We start from the raw sequence: 5,451 nt of genomic DNA on the forward strand, positions 1-5,451 counted from the left end.
TGACATTTATAAACGTATGAATCATATGGTGAAAACCTGACTTTGAAAAATAAATCTGTTGTTTTTTTCTTATAAAAGGCTAAATAAAACCAAAATATTTGTGGTAATTTTTGACTGTGTAACTTTACCAACGGAACCCCAAACTCAACCATCATAAGACCAGCAGCTTTAACACTGACTTTGAACTCATTGCGCTGCCAACAGACAGGAATAACCTCTGAAAACTAACCCTTGGCCTTGTACCGCTAATAAAACCCCAAAAAAGAAACATCACAACCCCCCACCGCCCATCCCACAACAATCAGACCTTAAACAGTCATGGTCCTACCCTCAGTCAGGGTGGAGAGAAGAAGAAGCAGCTCTGTGTTTGACTCTGGACAAGGGCTCCTGTTCAACTTTAGTGTCTGTGAATCCATCATTGTCACGTTTAAATGGGATCTGGGGTTTTGAAGGTACTTGGTGGGGGACGGTTTAACTAACACCCTCCTATTAGCAGACACCCAGCAAGTTCCCGGTGGTATTGTTTAATAGGAGAACATCTGCCGTGACAATAGATAATCACTGAATCAGGTTGGGTTTTTGGGGTTATTTCAAATGACAGCTTAGTTTGAACTGTTGCAAACGTCTAGTGTGAAAGTTAAAAAAAAATTACGCAAGACAGAAAAAGTCTAAGTGTCAGCGGAGCTGTTAGTAACATGAAATATGAATGTGGTGAATGTCCATCTGGTTTTAAACAACCGTGACCAACTGAGCGTGTGCAGCCATTGAACGTGAAGCATTTAGGCTCTCTTTCACAAAGGGCCCAAGGGCTAAAACCTTACACCCCTCCTACAGTCATTATCCTGCACACACTATGATCGGCACCAAATGCCGACTATCCCAGGCCGGCGCTCACAAAGCATGCTGGGAAGGACAAAAGCAGGCCTTCAGCCGATTGGTTCCACCTTATTAACAGCTTGTAATCTTCTCATGTCTTTGGATGGGCCTTGCTGAACTGGAGCCGAGGCAAATGAGCGAGCACGTCCTCCGTCTTTGCTTTGATGCAGAGCAGCTTTTTCCCCTCTGCAAAGTTCTGCTCTGTTATATTTCTATTGTTGCCGCTGCACCTGTTTAACACATTGAGTAAATCAGTCACTGGCAACTGTTAATTTCTCATTACACTCTCTTTGCACTTTGTAAACACAACACAGTTTGGGATGTAAAAGCCTGCAACAGGTGCAGTTCATCATTTAACAGTTAGAAATGCTAACAAATATGGATGATTCAGGCTTTTCAGTTTGTAACTAAACCTGTTGAGTCCTAAGGGGTTTTAGAGGTGATTTCCTCATGAAAAGACAGCAAAATAAATCAAGAATAGCTCCACAGTTATAAGGTCTAAATGCTAACTCTTGGTACCTCTGTAAAGGTAAGATCTTAAAGATAATTTCTTAAGTGAAACCACTATTAATCTTACTGTGTCTGAGTTATTTGTGATTAAATAAAGAAAATTTGTAATTTTTTTTAGCCTCACCTAGAATTTTTTTTAACTCAACAGTGCAAAACACAATGAAAATTATTGTGAAAACCCAGGAATGCCCTTAGATTTTATATATCTACATGTTGAGAAAAAATGTAGCAAAGTAGGACTGAATAAGTTGAAGTATATTTATTTGACAAAGGTTTCAGTGAGCAGTGTGCCAGGCGGAAATGGCATTTTGGCACAATTTAGCCAAATGTACCCAAAACTGTGCAAATGGGTTTTTTATTTTATAAAAGAGAATCTGGTTTAATAAAAGTGTTGATTTCTATTGTAGAACTCATTCTGCATATGACACAACCTTTTCTTTTTACATTTACACTGTGCATCATCAAAATCTACCATTGTGCACACCATGAAATCACTGAATGGAACCTAACTCTGCCTCCACGTTTTACGCATGAGGGCTGTTATTTATAYTCWTGGTTACGCACAAACTTCACGTCACCAAACAAAGAGTAACACAGTGTCAAGATATATCCCTGAATTCGTGAGAGCTTCATCTTTTCAAAGATACCAAAGGGAGGGGTATTTAACCAAAACTTGCACAGCAACAGATGCGGAGAACTTCCTGAAACGGTCCGCGACGGTTCAAGTGACTGACAAATGTTTATGTAGCCCTAAAATTGTAATTATTCATCCAAAAATAATTTGACGACTCAATTTAAAAACATTAAAGACACCTTTTCTGACGGACTTAGAATAAGTTTTATATCGACTTTAGCAAACAACAATGAATGACACCATCTGCTGGCCCGGTACAGGGCCCGTCGGGCTTACTTGGTCAAACATGTAACATCTCTACAAGAAGTATTGTTTGGTCAGCAGTATAAAGTACAGTAGGGCTAACAGTGGGGTCATTATCAGCATTAAAAGGGCATTGGGACAATGTATAATGTGTTAAATGTATAAAATAGTGGGAAAATGATGGACTTCATTGTTGTTTATGCTTAGATGGACATTTTTGTCTGAAGATCCAAATAAAAAAGTTAAAGTATGTAACATCAGTTGGTGATAACACGGACACTAAGAACATAAAAATACAAAATAAAATCACCGAACATGACTGGAGATTCTGTCTCCCAAGAATTTTACACCTTTGCCTTTCTGTGACAAAATTTTATGTTTCTTCTTAAGTATAAACCTTTTCATCTCACAATCAAAATTACTGTTGATAGGATCAGGACAAAGTCTTACAAAGAAATACACTAAAAACAGATGCATTCGAGTGCTTCAAGACATGGAAGAGTGATTTTTGTGGCCAGAAGTAAAAACGTTTGGATAAAAACACTTCCGGTCGGGCATTTTGAGTCGTCATATTTGAGGACAAATATGCATCAAATGTGAGTGAAAAACAAATATTTTTTCACTGCTGGTGGTTTTATAAGCTGTGTGGAATGTTAATGTTAATGCTCTGAAAGAAATAAGGATATATTTGTTTATTCTTGTTTTGGCTGTTTATTGGTGGAAATTTGACTGAATGTACTCGAGTTGGTTTAAATATTTCTAGAAATTAATATATACTGTATGTCTTTAATTTAATCATGCTGTGAGTAAATATGGGTGGTAGAATGTGTTTTGTGGGGTTTTATCTTTAATTTGAGCCCAGAGTGAAGTCCCTGTGTTGAAGCTTTTATAAATTACAGTGTTTAAACAAAGTGTACAGTTTGGACATGTTGTACAAGTGTACAAATATGCAAACGAGACATGCTGGATTGTACTATGTCTCAAATATTCATATTTTATGCTACTGTTACCAAATAATTTGAGCTGGTAATAGTTGGGAATTAATATTTTAGCCCAGTAAAAATTGTTTATTAATATCTCATTCCCTTCATATTCTGTGATACTTTATTAATAAAAAATAAAAATTTAGGGAGAAAAACATCTTGATTTTTGTGTATTTTACATCAATATACTAAATACTAGTTACAATTACAAAGAATGTGACTGCTGAAGTTAAAAATTCAGATTATTATCTTTAAAAAGAGACCAAGCTTGTGAATTCACTCTAAAGTGTTCAAAAGTAGTACTTYATTTAATTTGTGTGTACTTTTTAAGGTTTTATGGTATTTCATGCCTGAAGGTTAACGGGATAAGACACTGACGGTGTGGGGTGTGTTTGTGCCCATGGCATGTGTAACTTACACATCTACAAAGACACAATTAATGCTGAAAGGTACATTCTGGTTTTGGAAACATTTGCTGACAACCAAGCTGCGTCTTTTTCAGGAATATCCCTGCTTCTTTCAGAAAGACAATGATAAGACACATTCTGCACGTGTTACAACAGTGCTGTGAAACATGTTGCATCACAATAAAAACAAATGAATATTTGCAAGAAAAAACAAACAAACAAACAAAACAAATAAACAAACAAAAAATGATAATTTGGTCTGTGTGAACAATAAATGTGTTTTTGTAGCGTACTCCACTGAATATACATTGAAAAGTGTTTGCAAATGACCATTTTCTATTTTTATTTATGTTTTACATGTTGTCCATACTTGTTTGGAATGGGGGTTGTAATCTTCCTACATGTTTTGTTTCAGTTTGTTAAGGTTTGCAGACAAACATTTACAAGTTTTTTGAGATCCAGCCACCAGATTTCAGTCAGTTTGAAGTTTGCATCATCTTGATTTTTTTTTTTTCAGTTACAGATTTGAGGCTGTTTCAGATCAACTTGCATCATCCAGTTTAGGTCAGATTACAGCAGAGAGACAGATGGACTCACACTTAACTCTAGAGCACTCTAACACATAGTGGAGTTCATGGTCCACTCAATGACTACAAGAGAACCAAACCATCAACCTGCCACTGCCTTGCTGACAGCTGGCATTAGAGTTTGTGCAAATAGATATTTTTTAAACATTGTGCTGTGCTTCAAGGAAAACGTCTTTGTTACGCATCCTATCACAGTGGTTTAAAGGATTGTCTCTTACCAAACATAAACTCCAGGCAGTTATTCCAATCAATTAGTTCATGCCACAACCACAAGTTCTCTAACTGAGGTAGCAAACTTGATGATGACAACTGACACAAATACACAAAACAGCTTCATTAGATGTGTTTGTAAATGTGTTGCATTCATTCAAGTTTGTGTCTAAATACTGGACTGCGTTTGTGACTTTCTCCATGTAGGTAGGTTTCATAAGTCACATTTTATTCCATTATAAATCAAATGACAGCTATTTTGTGTTTTTGTTTGTAGTTATTATAAAGTAAAACGGTAACGCTTTCTTTTACGGTACCCTTATTACCATGTAATTACAAAGTAATAAAAAATATATTACCATGTCGTTACATAGTAATTAGGGTACAATTTTACTATGTAGTTGTCTGCAGTAATGTAACACTTACCTGGTAATGTATTACAATTCACTACGTAACACCTAAATAAGTAGTAGGTAATTTGGACAGTTTTAAAGTTATATCTTGTTGCAATTAACCACTAACCCCAACATCTATTTGCATTCTTTTGGTGATAAATATAGTGTTGAGTTACTATTGAATAGTAATTTGATTGTAGTTACCCAATAATAGTAGTTTTACTAACAGTAGTTTTTTCCATTTGTACCCTAATTACCATATAATTACATGGCAATAAGGTAGTAATTACACTTAATTACTAGGGCTGTGAAATTAATCGAGTTAACTCTGAATATTTTAGTGCTGGGCATAGATTAAAAATTCTAATCGCRATTAAAATTTACAGTCACTTTACTCTGGCTGAATCTGTAGGTTTGTATCTAACAATGCACTCAGTGCATCATGTCAGGTCATGTTTGTAAATGAGAAGTGGTTCTCTAACAGTTTACCTGGATAAATAAAGGTTAAATAAATAAATAAAAAACTCCATAACACATTATGTACAGTTTTTTTCTTTTTATCTTCTCATGGCTTATTTTATTTTATTTATTCATGTTTTGCTGACA

The sequence above is a fragment of the Austrofundulus limnaeus genome, unplaced genomic scaffold (genome assembly GCF_001266775.1).
Source record: "Austrofundulus limnaeus strain Quisiro unplaced genomic scaffold, Austrofundulus_limnaeus-1.0 Scaffold327, whole genome shotgun sequence".
NCBI lineage: Eukaryota > Metazoa > Chordata > Actinopteri > Cyprinodontiformes > Rivulidae > Austrofundulus > Austrofundulus limnaeus.